Raw genomic sequence first — 19,656 nt, forward strand, 5'->3', positions numbered from 1 at the left:
TAACGGTAAAGCATTAACCGAATTTGTAGTTTTAAAGTTTAAATTTTTTCGTTAATTATTTCTGAATGACCAATTATAAAAGACTGATATATGTGTATGTAGTAGAAAGGAATTTTTATTTTTAAAATAATTTTTCTTTTTCTTTGCATGCTAGTTTTTATATATGTCAAAATGTTTTTCTTAGCAACATCGCATGAATTTGAAAAAATCTTCTGTAAGCAGTACAAAATAATCGTGTAACATTTTTAACATGTTTCATATAAAAATATACGAAAAGTATTATTGGGATGTTTTTTATGTATAATTTTCTTCTATTTAAATTTAAATGCTTTATACTTTTAAACTTCAATGTCAATAATTTTAGAATATTTTATTCTTTCTTTTTGAGTCACTACTCAAAAAATACTTTTCGTTTTGTATAAACTACTTCTTTGACTCCCTCAAGCTTTTTCCCTACTTTATACTGGTTTTAGTAGTACACAAAATGATCACAATGCTTTTAATATGATGAGGTAATACCTTTTTGATGTGATACAACAGTAAAATAGTAAACACATAGGTAATAGCCTATTTTCTGAAAGTGATTCTGGACAATAAAATTAGCAAAAAATTTCCCAATAATCTGAATGTATTTGACGTAACAGAAATTATTATTTCAAGAACAGATAGAACGTTCTTGCTAAAAATTGGTAGCAACTTTCTAATTAATAAATAAAACTAATATTGTCATAATAAACAAATATTTTACCACTAGTATGTCTGTAACCATTTAGTTAGATTATCTTTTTTACCAAAAAAAATCGGGTAAAAAACTACCAGAGTAGTATTAACCTGAAACGTTTTTATTCCTTGTACGAAGTTAAGGAAGTATTGCAATCGCAAAAAATCTCGGTTTTCAGATTTCAACGGAATTATCCATTTTCATCATCTCTGAATCCATTTTTACTAGTTTCGGCGTAACGTCTGTACGTACGCATGTATCTCGCATAACTCAAAAGCGTTTAGCCGTAGGATGTTGAAATTTTGGATTTAGGATCGTTGCAATATCTAGTTGTGCACCTCCTTTTTTGATTGCAATCAACTGAACCATAAGTGTCCAAAAAAGCCCGAAATCCCCCCCAAAAAATGGATTTTGGACTTTTTCTTAACTGCAGCAGTAATCATCTCTCACTGAAAGCTTTTCAACGATATATCATAAGTGGTAGTTATTTTCATTGGTTCCAGAGTTATAGCCAAATAAAATTTTAATTAATGAAATATTTGAATCGTACAAAGACAATAGAGATATTTGGATCGTGTGGAAGGCACATCGGTTCGAATCCTTTTTTTTAATTTTTTTTTTAAATTTAAATATATTGATTTATTAATAATTATTTTTAACCTCTGATTGTAAAAAAAAAATGTGTGTATGTAATTTAATAGGCGTACAAGGAAGTCATATAGTGACACATCAGATTTTTTCTTTTTAAATAAAATTACACCTCACTTTTTCAAAGAACGATTTTACACAATGGAGTTATCAAGATTAAACAATTAAACTAGCCGTCCGTCGTATTAGGAATTTAAATATATGACATTTATTCATTTTATATACAACCTTGGTTAAAAATATTTATTGAATTTTAGCTAAATGTTTTAGTGTGTTTTTGTGGTATGAATTTTTGTTTAAAAAAAACATTCAGACAGACAAAAGACAAAGCTTTTTGTCGTAAACCAGCTGATTTTGAAGTCGAGAGTTCTCAGGTTCATATCCTAATAAAGGATTAATAAAGGATTTTATTCGGGTTTGAATGCTAGATTGTGGATACCTGTGTTCTTTCATGGGTGGATTTCAATTAACCACACATCTCAGGAATGGTCAGCCTGACTTTCTTCAAGACTACACATTTACCGGTACAGTTACATAAACTGATAAGTCGCTAATGACATTAATTGTTGATGCTACTATAAATAAAAAGATTTTAAAAAAAGAAAAAAGCTTTTTCAGCCATAATTGTATAGTTTTTTTTTTTGCGTAATATAATGTCTTGAATTATTAGCCGAGGTTAGGCTATTAGAGGTTAGGCTTATTCTGTATAAATTAAAAATTAATGAAAATCAAAACACAAAATTAAAAACTTTCAAATGCTGTTAAGTATAAACTTATTTATTTAATAAAATTATTGAATATTTACTTCTTTTTAATGTATATTATTTTGATTTATGATTATTTATTCGTATCACCTAATAATTGTTAGATGATTTTATAATAATTTATAAAAAGCCTTATTCAAATAATGAGGTAATTCTAGAAAGGCTATTAAAAAAAAGTGTTATTAGAAAGTAAGCACTATTTCCTGTAAAAGAATAAAATGAAATTAACTGAAATATTAGGTTACAACAAAATTAATGAAATAGAAGAAAATTATAAAGAGACAGAAATTAAGGAAATAAATCAAAATTCAACGTTTTGTATTTTTATGGTTTTTTTTCAACCATTATAAAAGTGTATTTTTAATCCAGAGTTGTCTGTTGAGAAATGTTTCTGGGTTATATTGTAGTTATGATCCAAGTATTACTGGGAGTATGTTGTTTTTAAACTTACAGTTAATTAATCTAACCTATCTCTACCAGACTTGAGAAGACTAATAAAAAAGTTTCCTTTTTGACATTTATCTAATATGTAGGAACGTTTTTATTTTTTATATTTTTTATTGCTTTCTGAATATGTTTGCAATTCATCTTTGCCTCTGTTTATACTATATGCCTTTTGCACTTTAAATTTGGTTATCTTTCTATACCACCAATAGATAGTCAAATAGCTAGTCACCCAATCGGTCAGTAACAAGAGTATTTTCTTTGAAAACAAATGTGACCTTTACGATCGAGGTATTGATTCTACACCCTGTTTCTGTAATACAGATCAATAAAGACATTCAATTTCTCTGTATTCAACTGCTGTCGGATATTCTTTCACATGAGGTGAATATACTATATTAAAAAATTATATTCGTATCTTTTTTTTTAATTTTATGTTTTTAGTCAATTAACCGGAGGCAAGTGCAGCCAGTTGCGTCGCAAATAAAGTAACAGTGGCAAGGGCTGTGTTGGTTGAGCTGCCGCGCTGTATAGCGTCACACCCATTAAAAATTCTAAATTCAAAGAAACCCGTAAATGGTTTTTAAATATTTATCTGAAGAGTATTTGAAACTCTAAATCTAGTGAATATACCGTTTAGTATAGTCGGAAATGGGGAAAATTGACAACTATTTTTCAAAACTTTTTAACTTTCTTCACCCCTTTCAAGATCGAATTCAAAATTCTAAAAATTGGTTTTCAAATGTTCAAATGAAGATTAGGTATACAAAAAATTAAGTTAACTTCATTTGTTACCGAAAAATTAAAAAAAAAAGTAATATTATCCCACTTTAATCCTTTAAACTCAGAATTTCAAAAAACCTAAAAAAAAATTTTAGATATTCACATCAAGATTACACAACCGAAAATCAAATTGATGTCTTTATTTGTTACTGAGAAATTCAGAAAATAATAAATTTCATTTTTACTCCATTTTAACTCTCAACTTGGCATTTCAAAAAATCCTTTCTTAATGTGCATTTACAACATAAGAAGAATGTGTATACAAATTTTTATCAATTTATATCCAGTAGTTTTTGCTGGGCGTTGATTATGTATCAATCAAAACATGTTGTTTTATATAAAATATAGATTATAAAGTGCCCGAAACAGAGCTCATGGAATCTATCCATTATAACTTGGATAATAAGGTGCTAATACAATATCATCCACCCTTTTGAGCGCATTCTTGACTCTTATTCAGATAATTGGCAGTAAAGAAGTATCTCATACCTCTGCATTCCATTACTTATTTAATAATTATTTACGCTCGATGCCAAAGTCTTTGTGATATCAATAAATAGTACTGAATTCACTGTATTATGATTTAACTCATCTGTCGTAATATAAAATGTATCGAAGCATTATTTTATTATTTTTTTTTAATATAAATTTTACTAAATAATTTACTAGGCTTAAAAAACTATAACCTCTTTTTTGAGGACTTTTTCAAGAATTTTGGAAATCTTTTCTGTAAGAAAATCGGTCGATAATTTACTGGCAATTCACTACCACTTTGTTTAAATAAGGGAATTACGACACCAGTTTCTAAGCAATCTGGAAAGACATCTTGCTGAAGCCAAAGCTGTATAGATAAATCAGAGATTGTAATATATGACCAATGACTTTTTTAAATAAAAATGGTCTAATTTTATAACACCTTTGGCCTTTCTCCATTTTAATGGCTGTAAAATATTTAAAATCTCATAATACATTGTGTACTTCTGATATTCCTATTTTAATTTGTATCTAGCCTTACAATAAATATGAAGAATTCTAGAGCATATGTCAGTTAAATGGAAAAAATCAACATAGCATGTCAGTCATCCTCACGATAAGAAATAAAATATTATCAATCACGTCTTTCTTCGCCGATGATTCAATTTTCCATATTCGTACAAAACTTCTGTCTGTACTATATCAACGCAACGGATTTTCAAAATTTTCATATTCCCTGTTTTCAAACCATTTTAGCTTCATTAAATTTTATCCTGGTTAAAGTAAGGTAGTCTAACTTCTTTTCGTAAATTACAGCATAGTAAGTCATAAAACAGCACCTTAAAAGCCATTGTGTCATATTGCTGCTGAGAAAATTAATTGTTTTTTCTTTTTTTTTTGCAATTTCTTATTATAAGATTTACCGTTTCAAATTTTATTTTATTTTTTGATTTTAACGTCTTTTTTCATTTTTTTAAAGAGCTTTAGTGGAGTTATCGGGAATTCCTATTTCTGGCTGCAGGTTACGAAAAGATCAGCAGAAAAATATAAGTATTATTACGAAAAAATCGTTGATTAAAAATTGTTTTAGTGTAAAATTATAAAATGTATTTAGTAAATTTAATTATTCAAATACTTTATGTTATTTTTGATTAATTTCTTACGTAAGCTTTTTTTATCGAGAGTTATTTATCAAAATTTCTATCTATGATAGCAAGCAGTTTTACTATTACACATTCGCTGTCCTTATTTCAAATGTAATAATCAATAGTGGGTGTGTCCATATTCTTTTGTACTGGAATAGCTTCTCTCCTTGGTAACGGGAATTACGGGATGTTTCCATTATTTATTTCCTGGCTGTGTCGATAACCCTATTTTAACATGTTACGCTAGTTTCCTTGATACTTAACAGCTACATAAATACAACCCGTTTTTAAAAGTAGCTTTTGCGTGTTAGTTGAGGTAATAATAACAATAGTAATGCTGATGTAAATTAGTTTAAATTAATTTTTTTGCAGATAACTAATATAAATATAATATAATAAAACACATAACATTTACTCACACCTGCAAATATTTTTTTTTTTTGACAAAGTAACTGTAGATAATGATATGTAAACACACAAATGTACATATTATACACGGCATACTTATTTAAAACATTCAAATATGCAAAACATGATAGTATTATTTTATTTACAATTCTAATATCATTCATTTGGTTATACGACTGAATTTATAAAAAGAAGTTAATTACTTTAAAAAAATACTGACGTGAATTAGATATGAATTTTTAACTTAAAATTCAGGAAAAAATATTTTTAAAAAGAACAAAAAAATCCTTTTTTTTCTTTGTACCAATGGACGTAACAATCAACTATATCAGTTGACTTATTTATCCCTTTATGATGGAAAATTCTTGAATAGATTTGTGCATATAAACGATAAAAAATATTGAATGGTGAAAAAAATATTAATCCAAAATTCAGAATAGACCCGAGACTTTCGGCTTACCGTTGATAAATATACCAGTGAAATATCGCAACAGTATACTCTAAGTAAAAATACGTTATCTACCGTTATTAGTTGAAATTTTCAGTTTCTATAGATTAATTTAAAAATATATTTACTGGTTTACAATCGGTCCCAGGTTCGATTCTTGATTTGTACTTTGAATTTTTTCATTGGTTCTCTTATGCTTCATTAGATTAAAATTAACCCTCCAGTTTAGCCAGTTTTGAATAAATATCTTTGTTTGAGTGCGTACACACATGTAAAGATATCACTAAATGTATCTCCACGATAGCGTGAAAACCTAATATTTAAATTAAGCAATAATATTAAATATTTTTTATATTTAAGTTTGTCTCCAAAATGCGGAAATATTACTTTTGAATAGGTGTTTTTAATATATATATAAACCTTTCCATAAAAGTCCACTGAACTATTCTTACTCCTTAAATAGAGGGAAGAAGTTTTATCGATTTGGATAAATAGATGAGAAAAATATAACCGGAAGAACATCTATTGATTGATGTTTTATAATTTTCTCTTGCAAAGAAATCATGTATAATCGAAAAGTAAACTAAACTTAATGGTAGATAATTTTATGGAGCTGTTTAATTTAATACTACAACATTTTTTCATTATTCTAATCTCAAGATTAGGGATAAAAGATGATACGGTTAAATGTTTTTGATTCATAATTTTATTCATACACAAAAAGTCTGTTTTTTTATTGTCCCAAAGGTTGTTGTATGCTCACTTCAGTGGATATACAACTACAGTTGTGACTGAAACAGGCGGTCTAAAATCTGCCTAGCTTTGAAAATATGAAATTAAAATTGTTAGATGATGTTATTACAAATTACTGAACCACTAAAATTTTTGTCGAAGATTATTTTAGAATGGTGATAAAATAAGTAAAAGTAGCAATAAAAACAATTCCTGGATACAATCTCAAATCACTATAGAGACTTTCATGTTACTTAAAAATTTACATTTGTGTATATTATTTTATTTTATTGACCAAAAGATCCTACAGAATTTAAGTGTCCCTAGAGTAAATACGCAACAGGATAATGTAATACACATAACGGTAATCTTATCTCCTAAAATTACGTACACTGGAATTAATTGCCTTTTTTAATTTGTATCTAGAAAATGCAGTGGTGGCAATTAAGAGGTAATCTCTGTTAAATATCAGCAAGAGTTATCTATATACCAGCATAATGACTGTAAAATATTTTATCAAATTGATTAGAAATTAGGAAAATTTGTCTATATAGACCATTTTTTTACGGCCATACATGAACAAGTATGTGTTTTTATTAAGCATAGACATTTTCATAATAAAAGGCAACAAAAAGTTTCGTAAATAAAATAATAGCGTCAAATTTTACTTTTTGGTTGCATGCTATTACATATTCCACTTTTGTGCTGCTCAATTAGCTTATAATATTGCTATGGCTTCTCTATATGCTACAGATAAAGACGTTAGCGATAACTTTAAATGAGATTAATTTTAAAACATTCAGATATATGAATAATGTTTCTTTATAATGACAAAAGATACCTCAATTTTTTCACTCTAATAATACACTGAATTTATTTCAGTTTTAACTAAAGTTATTTAATCACACTTATTAATAAATTAAGGGTAATTAACTTCATCTAATAAATCTAAAGTAGATTCCCTTCATAATTGAAAGCTATCAAAAAATTTCTTTTCAACCCCCTTTTTCTTCCTTTTTTCCTACTATCTCTCAGAATCGGTTTGTTCCTTCCTCTCTCCCCCTCTCTCTCTTTCTGACTATCTATCTGAATTCTCCTGTCCTATTGACACACAAAAAGTATGAAAAAAGTAAAATATGTTGAGCAAAACTAATAATAATAAGATCCCTCATCTTATTGTTTATAAGGCGTTGGCGTTATTTCTACACTTATCTTCAGCATATAAAAAAGTTAAGGAGATAAATTTAAATTTAAGAGAAAAAAAAATTAAATAAGTTTCTTTATAAAGACAGAGTACAATTTTAATAATTATTACGTTTCCACATACTTAGAGTAGTGAATTCATGAGGACACTGACTGACTCCCAAGCATCGTCACAGCATAATATCGAATAATAAATTTAACCTTAGCAGCCAAAGTTTTAATTAGTTATTTTTTAATATAAACATATGAATAAAATTAATTATATTAATTTTGTAAGACGTTTCTCAGTTTGTAGCATTTCTTTTGGTCTCTCTTATTCTTGTTACCTTAATACTTTAATTTTTCACTAAAAATCTACATTGCTGTTTAGTTTATTATTCTTTTTACAACAGTACAGGTTTTTTAATTTTATTTACTTTTGCTGTTAGATCTATAATTTCTTTAACTTCCATTTCCTTTAGTCTACTTTTTAATTTTATTATTGAAATAATAAATTTTCGAAGTTTGATGAACGTATTTTTATTGTGATGCTTATTATTGTTCAATTAAACGTGGCTGAATTATTTGAATAAAAAAGGGCCCAATAGTTAAGTCTCTTCCAGCTAAATACTTGTCGAATTTGTCTTTTATAAATCCCTAGATTTATTACAGTAATACTTTTACTAAATGTTAAAAATCAATATGATCAAATAAAATAACTTCGTTCTTTGACATCTCATTTGACTCTTAGATAAGGACTGCAACCCACAGATTAAAAACGGAGGGTACAGGATACAAGCTTGTTTGAAAAAATATCTTTATCCAAAAAATTAAATGACGTAAAAAATAATTCCTTTTCAGTAATGAAATAAAATAAACAGTAAACTGTTTAGAAAAGTACTGTATGAGTTTATTGGATACTTAAAATTATTTTATTACAAGTGGTTTTGTAGCTGCGTTGTAAAGAGGGTGGGATCTACGGAGTAAATCAACACGTCATAACTTTTACTACTTTAAACATTGTGTCATTATACAGTTTTACAACTAACAGTTATGGTAATGTACTATTTTATTGTTAATTCCGTTCTCTTTAAATTATCATACTGAAGGATTATCTTTAAATTGTATATTACATTAAATTTACATTAATGTATTTACATTAAATTTGGATGTATTTATCAATTTTTTATAATCTGCTATCAATTTTTCTGCTAACTGTTCACAAGAAAATGATACCACATACCAACGTCCTATAAAGTTGAAATTTGAGGCAGCTTTCCCTTGATCTTAACCTAAGTACGCGTGAGAAAAAAAAATATCCACGTATTTCCCAAATCGACCAAAAAATGGAAGTTATTAAATTCAAAATTTTTTGAGTTTAGATCTTTGTTTCACACAATTTAAATTTGTCTTATCGGTAAATTGTTGCATCAAAAAAACAAAAATTCAATCTTACCAATGAAAGATTTTAGTTTAAGAAAGTGTGGTTACCCTTCAGAGAATCAATTACCGCCAATAATTATTGAAAATAATACATTAGCCATGCAAATATTTTCATTAAAGAAGCAACATTTGATTTATTTGGAATGAGGTAATCCTTACGCAAACTTTAAATCAAACCTCATTATCATTTTAAATAAACGTTTAGTGCGATATAATAGGAAATATTCTGATTGGATCTCACGTTTTAAATCATCGACTCCTGAGATACCTATGTGAAGTTTCTTTAAAATGAGCTTCCTCAACTTTTTTTTAGAGGGAATACCTCGTATAATTCCAATACATCTGTATTTTTAGCAAGACCAACCTGTTTTGTTCGTCTCATAATTCAGCATCTCAAGAATGCTGGAGAAGGCAGTCCGCTAATAATTTGTAGCGCTGTATCGTTCATTGATGGTGGAAATGAACAGCTTGAATAGAGCTAATGTAGTAATACCGCTCTAAGTTAATTGAATGAATCATTAAACAAATTAAATAATAAACTTTTTTAAATAAAATTATTTAAAAAGATTTACCTTTTATCTCTTTATTTGTAATGCAAAATGTTCAAAACTTTATATACACACTTAAAAAGTAAAAAAATTAAAAAGAGTAATTATTAAGATTAAAATAAATAATAAGATATAATTACGAGTTTATGTAGACATTTTTTTTGCTTATTATAAATTTCTAAAGGTAATTGAATCTATAATGTACTCTTATTTTGATCTGTTTGTTTCTTTTAGTTTTAAATTAAATTTTTCTTCAATTATCAGAATGTTCGTCGCCTTTCTTTAAATGTAAAAGCTATAACAATCAGTAATGTATGAGAATGAGGGCATAAAATTTATTTTCATTATAATTTAAATTATTTTATTATATTATAATTATTAAATGATTATAAATTATTATTATTTGTGATGATATGGATTTTTTCGGTTATTCCTTTCAAACTGCTTTGTCTGTTTAGGGGTTTCTAAATATGCTGTACTTATTATTATTATTATTATTATTATTATTACAAATACAAATGATCCATGATACCAGGTATTAATATTTATTAATCTATAAAGAAAATAAAACTTTGATTAAGCAAATAGACAAGTACCCTATTTTATTTTATTAGCACAGATTATATATAAATTATACGATTAGTCTACTCGTTATAACAATGAAAAGAATAAAAATACGCATTTAGAAAAGTAGTAAATTACTCGAAAATAGGAGTCAAAATAAAAGAAAGAAATTAATTTTAGGAAAGGAATTTACACAGGCTTTATACTTCACCTCGTTCATTCACCGTGGAGAGCATTGATCTTTTTTCCTTTAATATGAAGGGAACTTCTAGGTATATAAATAAGCACGTACTCTATTGCTGTCAGACAGACGTTTAATCACCTTCTTCGTAGTTACTTATTCTATTACGTACCTCATGACAGCACGATACTTTTAGCAACATTTTGATAACTATTTTCAGGAAAAATATATAAATTATCTTTTCAAGCCCTGCAGATAAGTAAACAATTTAAAAACCATCATTTAATCTTTTGCAGACAATACGTTTTTTGGTTTATTTATTTATCGCTTTTCTATTAGATAAAATCTATATGAGAATTCAAAAAGAAGAAAAATATCATGAAACATAAGAAAAAAAAATAATGACAAATATTATTAAAATTAAGTGTTAAAATCAGAGAACATTTAGGATGTAACAGAACGGGATGAATCCTATTTTATTGGCAGAGAAATTATGAACAATATACCTGATAAGGAAACATATAAAAGCAAAATAACACAAGTAGATATTCTTAAAGCAGAAAAAATCTTTTAATAACAAAAATTTGAATCGGAAAAAATGTCTAATCTTAAGGATCACTTAAAAGCAGTAAAACAATAATCGTAGGAAATCCATGAAAAAATAAAAAAAAAACGTTTTGAATTATAGCGTAAAGATAAGAATGTTGAAATCAGATGAACTAATAAAATTTGAAATGAAGATAGGAATGGTAAGATTAGAAAAAGGAAAGTTTATATGAAATTAAAGGATTTACATGAACTACAGGCTTTCATTACGGAATTAATGTTTATTTTTATTTGAAGATGGTGCAAGCAACGATGAAGATAAATACGGAAAAAGTGAAACACAATAAAGCGTCTAGGAAGTAATAAATAAAATGTAACAAATTTCTATGTTATGATAAAAAGTTAATGCAATAAAGAAAAACGTGAAGTAGTAACGTTTATTAAACTAATCAAAGTGGGTTATAAATAAAATAAGATGGATTTCATCATATTCTATTGTTCTGTGTTTCGTTAAATGTTTTCCAAACACTGTCTGACTTTACTATGCATCCAATGCTGACAAACGTGTGTATCTCACTGTTCTTCTCTCTCTCTCTTTTCTCATTTTCAGCTACTATTATGCACGTGTCAATATTTTCTAGGTTGCCAGACATGTAGGAATTCTAAACAACTACCAAGGAAACTCTTGCAGCGACTAAGGAAGCTAATAGCCAATTTTTGAGAATATATTATTAATTTTGGTTATACGTGATTTCTCAAAAATCTTTGAAGAAAATTTGGCGAATTATTGGTTGGCAGCTTAAAATAATCAGCTGCATCATATTGAATCTATTAGTATCGCTTCGGACGTAATCAATGCGAGGTAGTCATTTAGAAAAAGTTACGAAAAAAATACGAGACACAATAGGTTAAAGGGTGGATATCTCATGTCATCTGATGACTCAGTATATTCCTTGAATAACTGTCGTGTAATTGTTGATCGATTGTGTAAACCAGGGGTCGGCAACGCGTCGCTTGCGGGCGCCATGGCACCCTCGATGATATTTTTGTCCGCCCTCACTATACTACACACCTACAAGCCCAATATCCCTATTGGCGTCGCGCGTATATAAGGCAATATAATTGTGCAAGCTCAGTGTCAGCAAATAACAGTGTCATACTCTGACACACCTGCTATTTAGCACGTAGGAGTATTCTCGCTTCTGATAAAATTGGTAGTATGTTACCGTATTCTGAGTGCTACGTATTTTGAGTGTTATTATTATTGACTATATTTTATTATTTACGTATTATTAGTAACTATATCAGGCAAGATAGTTGCGCTTTTCACTAACAAATACATATTGTACTGGTTAAACGGATTTTATAAATAATTCATCATGAATAATTGTAAAAGAAAAAGAATTTGCTGCTTTAATGTCGACTGGGAAGAAGAATTTTGTTTTATTGACTTTAAAGGCAAATGTATCTGCTTATTATGTAATAATAGTGTGGCGCCCCCAATAACTTTTATTGCGTCCCCAGTAACTTTTGAACTTATTTTGTGCCCTTACCAACAAAAAGGTTGCCGACCTCTGGTATAAACTATTCTGCACTACGTTGGTCATCGGTTTAAAGTAGTATATAGGATTAGCGTTGTAAAACTTTTCAAATTCTTGAGATCATTAGACTTTGACTTGAGTTTAAAATAATTTTCTATTATTTTTCTTTTTGTCTGCCCACCCTTCTTATATATTGATGGTTCATGTACGTAATTTATTTATCTTTTTTATTAATTACTTTTTACATTTTTTTTTCACTTTATATTTTTACTTTATACTTTTTACGTTTTATTTTATGAGAAATGGATTTCAATGAGTTTAATTCTTACTCTTTTATCAGCAAAAAGAAACTTTTTTAAATGAAAAATCTTTTTTTCTATACGATTAGTAGATTTTGATAGTTTAAATCTTTTAATATGCAACAACATGCCAGATTAGCTTTGTTAACTGGCGAAAAGAAACCATAATTTACTAAGTTTATATAATTTAATAACCATTTATATACATAAAAATTTACTTGGCTATTTGCCTTATATAGTTAAAAGAAAAGAGATACTTAGATTATTACACTGACTAGGCTACATATTACGGCATCCTGGAATAGTCGCTTTAATATTGGAGAGACAGGTAGATGGGAAAAATTGTGCAGGCAGGCAACATTTGGAATATGTAAAACAAATTGTTAGGGATGTAGGAAGTGGGGCTATACCGAAATGAAACGACTGACACTAGATAGGGAATCTTGGAGCTGCATCAAACCAGTCAAGTGACTGAAGACAAAAAAAATTGGCCTTATATAAAATATGAAATTCGTATTAGTGAAAATTTCACTGCTTCTATGCATATATGAACTGGTAACATCTTAAAGAATTCTATTCAATCCTGAATAAATATTATTCCGGATTAATATTTGTATTATAGAATAGTTGTAGTTAATTATATTACTATGAGAATTTTGTTTGTAATTGCGTCCATTTAATATTTTATACCTCAAGGTTCTTTGATTTTAGACAATAAGCTTGCAATTTCTGTTTGTTAATTTAAAGTTAATTATAATAACTATCCCCAGTTCTCTACTGTACTTTCTCTTTAATATACATTTCACTTTTAAATTATAAAAAAATTACTTTTATATTTTCTTGTTAGAGTTGTGAGACTTTTAAACTGTCGTAAATCTTAATTTCCTTTACATAACTAGTTGAAATCATTTTACCTTCTAGTAATAGTTTTAATAAAATAAACTGAAATCTAGGTAGTGATCAACGATATCAAATTGTAGCTGTCCTTTAGTTATTCTTCCTTTGGTATCCTTTTTTCTTTGTCTCCTGCCTACGTTTTATTTTACAATCTCAATTCACTTTTCCCGATCCAGAATTTTGGAATATTTCCTGTGAAACAAGTAAATGAAATTTTTACACCTTCTTTTGAATTTTTTTCCAAAAAGTTTCCCAAACCATTTATTTTATCCTCTCTGTTAGGCGTCACAAATCGACGCTTATAAAGGGACTTGACGTAGTACGTAAATCATTCTACAATATCACTCAGCCGCAAGAATAAGAACTATCCGGCTTCCTTGATTAAGGGAAGCTACGAGAAAAATGATTTTCTTTTGCCTTCTTCACTTTATTAATGAGCTGACTATACTCTTGTACATTAATATTCAAGTCATCCGAAATTTTGGCTACTAAGATCAGTTAAACATGTGATACCGTTACTATTCACCCTACTGATTTTGCAAACAGCAAACATTATTACTGTCAGAGAAAAGTACTTCAATTAGTGTCTTTGGGTCTGAAGTACTTTATGTACATACAGCCAAAGAAAGTCTGAGATAACTAATTCTTTTCCTTCTTTTGTGAAACTCTTTATCTACTTAGTAAGAACATTTTCCTTTGATCCCCTTCACATCTCTTGACTTTATGTTCATTATTTTTCTTTAAGTGTTATTTGCAACATGAGATCCCATTTTGCTCTCTTCCTATGTAGTCTGTGATTCTAATATACAAGTAAGAATTGTAACGTAGTAGAGACTTCTGTTTTAAGTGTATCGTTTTAACATGTGCACTGTTATTTCAGATCTGCACTATAATATAAGTTATAAAAATGAAAAAAATATATATTAAATTGAGGGAAAAGATAAAGGATAATATTGAATTAAAGGATAACTGATCAATTAAAAAGAAAACGGGAAGGTAATATTAGAAAAATAAATAAATCCCTGACTAACGTGAATGGAGTATAAGGGAATTGAATATAAAGAGATGATAAAAAATCCAAAGTAGTTCTTAAGTAAGAGCTTTTATAATTAATTTGCCAAATTTTTTTTTTTACTTTTAATTGGACACCGTCTACAATTTATAAAAGTCATCAGTATATGTTGCTAACCTAATTTTCTGTTACGATAACTTGCTCTACGAAGTATATAGTTTATAAAACTGTATACAGAATATTTATAACAACTAAACATTTTAGTTATTAAAATGAGATGATTTTTGATCAATTTCTTGTATTTTGGAAATCATTTAAATAAAAAAAAAGTCCTTTATTTGCAATATGCCTTTCATGCCGACTGATTACCGATCATTTCATCATAGACAACATGCAATAATTATTAAAAAAATATCGTGTGCGTGATTCTATAATTTTAGAAACGATTACAATAAATATTTGAAAAGGAAAGACAATTATTTATTATTTTTTTTTTAGTAATAACATAAAAATTAGAATATTTATTACTGATAAGGAATACTAAAATTATTAGAGTACTAGTATTGTTGTATTTCTCTCTGTTGTGATCGTTCTGAATAATACTTAATTGAGTTTTTAATAAAACTACTAATTGTGTAGATAAAATAATAACGATCAGTAAAGTTACGTTATGTATCAATTTAATTATTATGAGAAGTAAAGAATAGAATTTCATGAATAATAAATAATGTAATGAAGCGATTATGTAAAGGGGTAGTAAATAATAAATTATAATTTTTAAAAAAAATTATTAAATGATTTCAAAGAATTAAACACTGACATGATTTTGAAGTGTTATTATTATTATTATTATTATTATTATTATTATACTTTATAATGACATCAGATTAATTTTTTAACTCTGTGTTAGGAAGTGTAACTGACACTGAGAGATTTGAATGGATTTTACTTTTTATCAGAATAAGAAATTAATATTCAGCAGTACTCCGAATTTTGTTGTTATTTAAGAATTTGAACCGTATTATAAATAAATTATATTAATGGATTGCTGCTAGAATGGTTTCGCGGTTGAAGCCACTTAAACCAAGGATGTTGTGATTCTGTTACATATTTTTCAAGTCATTTATTTATATTTTTGGTTATGCGTTGCAGCAGACGCTCATAATTCATAACCTTATATTCACTGTTCTTATTTGAAATTTTATTGTACAAAAAAATAAAATTTTGCTAATAACGTAATTCAGTTAATTAAATTTATAAATTAAAATAATCATAGTAAACATTCCATTACTTCTTTTTTTTTATGAAATGCAATTTTTGATACGAATCTTAATAACTAATTTATTCTAAGACGACTTTATTACCTCTCCTCTCTTCGATCACTCAGGTAATTAAGACTGATATCTCACCCGGTATGTAATTTGAAATTACAATAATACAATTTGGCTCATATATCTGTCTTATTATTATTATTATTACTTGTATTAAACTTCCTTGTAAATTAAATGAAAAAAAAAAAATAAAAACAATAAATAAATAAAAGCGTAAGAAGACGTGTAAATAAAATAAAATGCTATAATATATTGTCAGTAGAATATTATATATATATATAGTAATAACGAAGATGGACCACTGAATGCAAAAATAGGAAAAGAAAAGATTATGGAGTTAGACGAATTTTATTATTTGGGAACTAGAATCACTAAAGGTGGACAAAGCAGGAGCGATATAAAATGCCGAATAGCACAGACGAAACGAGCCTTCAGTCAGAAATATAATTTCTTTAGATCAAAAATTAATTTAAACGTTAGGAAAACATTTTTGAAAATATATGTTTGGAGCGTAGCTTTATATGGAAGTGAAACTTGGACGATCGGAGTGCCTGAGAAGAAAAGATTGGAAGCTTTTGAAATGTGGTGATATAGGAGAACGTTAAAAATCAGATGGGTGGATAAAGTGACAAATGAAGAGATGTTGCGGCAAATTGATGAAGAGAGAAGCATTTGGAAAAATATAGTTAAAAGAAGAGATAGACTTACAGGTCACATATTAAGGTATCCTGAAATAGTCGCTTTAATATTGGAGGGACAGGTAGAAGGAAAAAATTGTGCAGGCAGGCAACATTTGGAATATGTAAAACAAATTGTTAGGGCTGTAGGATGTAGGGGTTATACCGAAATGAAACGACTGGCACTAGATAGGGAATCTTTTGGGAGCTGCATTGAACCAGTCAAATGACTAAAGACAATATATATATATTGTCAATTATTGTATGTTGTCGCGGTTCAACCAGAATACTGATACCCTAACAAACTAAAAATTTCTTATAAATAAAAAGCAGTTTGTTATTCCAAACTGTTACTCCAAAAACATAGAAAATAAAATAAATAATGAAATGATGACAATAAAACCCGTGTGGTACTGGGACGACTGATTACAGTATCACGGAATCTCCCCCTGTCGTAAGAGGCGACTAATGGAAGCCGTAGAGCAGAGGGTGCCTTGTCCCTCTTCAAGACCTGGCCGTAGGTATAAAATCCCCCCATTTTATGATGGATTTTCTGAAAAAGTATAATTTAAGGAAACGGCTGCTACCTGAGGATCGTCAGGGCGTATCTGGAGCTGCTGCTGGGTGCGACAGGATGCGAACCACCAGTGCGGGAGTTTGGGAACGACCAGCAACTCCTACGGGAGAACCCGAATGTGTTACTGGATCGCAAAGCTTGGAACAACAAAGCGCAGAAGTACCATTACCTCCAGTTAGTCTCCCTCGATCAATGGGGATCGGAGGCCCTAACAGAACTTCTGCACGAGCCCATTGTAAATGGAGTCATAAGGATAACTGTGATGTATTGAGAGCGTATCACATAGTAACACAGTGTGGGGAGACAAAATTAACTATCGTGTGAAGATGTGCCATGAACTCAAAAATCTTCGACCGGATTTGGGCAGATTTACTAAACAGAACATATGTGACCGATTTAGGTGTATTCTTAGCAAGCCTGTTATTACAATCAGTGAGCAAAACATGATTAAAAATTAAAATTTTACCCAGTATTTCAATAGTTAAGTTACCGCTGCTGATCCTATCTATTTAAATGTAGTCACCAATCAGCATTACTTATTTTTTGAAGCAGAGTGCAAAACACTTAGAAAAGAGCCCAACACAGGTGAGGAGACCATGAAAATCGAGGAAGAACTGGGGAGGAATGTATCTTTGTATGCTGGAACGGATCCAAACCTCAGGAATCCTCTACCAAAATTATACCCAAATAAGAGGACGTTTCAACTCATGGGTAAAGTTAACGAAATTCTCAGCACAAAAACTATATCCACTTTGAATTCCTTACTGTTAATTCCTTTTGCTACAACAACTGTATAGCATCAATATTTAACAAAGGATGACTTCCGGTCCAACAAGAGTGTTGCAGATACCAAAATGGAAGAGAACAATTGAGAACAAAATAAAGAGATTCAGACGTGATATCACAAAGTTGCCAGTGCGGAGGATAAACCGCAACTAATGTAAACAGTATCTAAGGGATAGATTCAAACACATTCTGAAATTACAAAATATCAGTCATGATGACTCAGAATTCGAAACAAAAGTGACCTGCATATCAACACTCTCAAGAAAAAGATTGCAGCTCTGGGAAAAAGACTACGACGATACAACACATCAAACAAGAGAAGATCTGAAAATAGGACATTTTGCCTCAACCAGAGACAGTCTCAGTGAAGCACACCACCAGGTACACCAGGTAGTCCACCAACAATGGATGCTACCGTAGAGTATTGGAGCCAACTGCGGGCCGGTACTGTGAGCCATAATTCTCATGCCGAATGGATACAGAACGAGGTAAGCAGATGTACATCGGTCATGTACGGGCCCGTCATTGCCTGCGATGATATGAAGCAAGTTATGAAAAAGTTACATAACTGGAAAACAGCAGGACTTGATGGTATTCGGAATTTATGGTGGAAGTACTTAGTAGTTTTTCACGCCCCTCTGGTAACGATTTAGTTGCATCTGACATAAGTTACTCCCCTCTAAAGCTGAATGATGACAATATCTGCCCCAGTATCATTACAACCAGTGACAGGATCCAAGCATGGATGTCTAAGGCACTCCACGGTAGATTTCACCATTCTTTCGAAAATGCTGATAAGGACGCATCAACTCGTTGACTGAGGGATGGGTTTCTGTTTGTAGAAACTGAAGGGCTTATCCATGCTACCAAGGACTAGGTCGTTGCGATGAACAATTACAAGAAGTTTATAGAAACTCAGGACATCAGTGATGAGTACAGGATGCGCTACCAATCATCAGAGACAATTGATCATTTGATAACTGGGTTCTCCAGTGTGGCTAACACAAAATATCTGCATCGCTACGATCTTACAGTGAGCATTGTTCAACAGGCGTTGGCATTGAAATTAGGACTCGTAGATGACAGGCAGTCGTGTCCTTATTATGAATATAAGACTAGATCTGTGTTGGAAAATGAGCACTATAGACTGTATTATGATCTCCCCGTACATACTGATAAATTTATTGCTGCGAATAGGCCAGACATGGTTCTCTACAACATTAGAGAAAGTACTGCTCTTCTTATTGATGTCACTCACCCATCTGATTTCAATATTAGTAAGGCTGAAGGAGATGAAATAACCAAGTAAAACCCTCTAGCAATATAGTATAAGAAAGTTGACAGACTGAACTCAATAGAAGTCATTCTCGTTGCGATAGCAGCAACTGGATTAATTAATAAAAATTTGAAGAAATGCTCAGAAAAAGTTGGCCTGGACGCTAAACTCATAATTCCAAAAGCCCAAAGATCGGTAATTTTGGAGACATGTAGGATTGTACGGACTG

At 29.5% G+C, this 19,656-nt stretch overlaps 1 protein-coding gene across 2 annotated transcripts in view; it reads left to right on the top strand.

Moving 5' to 3' along the window:
- The window catches only part of LOC142332709 (calcyphosin-like protein), a 170,276-nt gene that overhangs the window by 101,144 nt on the left and 49,476 nt on the right, over positions 1 to 19,656 (top strand). The window lies entirely within an intron of this gene.

The sequence above is a fragment of the Lycorma delicatula genome, chromosome 1 (assembly GCF_047948215.1).
Source record: "Lycorma delicatula isolate Av1 chromosome 1, ASM4794821v1, whole genome shotgun sequence".
Classification (NCBI taxonomy): Eukaryota; Metazoa; Arthropoda; class Insecta; order Hemiptera; family Fulgoridae; genus Lycorma; species Lycorma delicatula.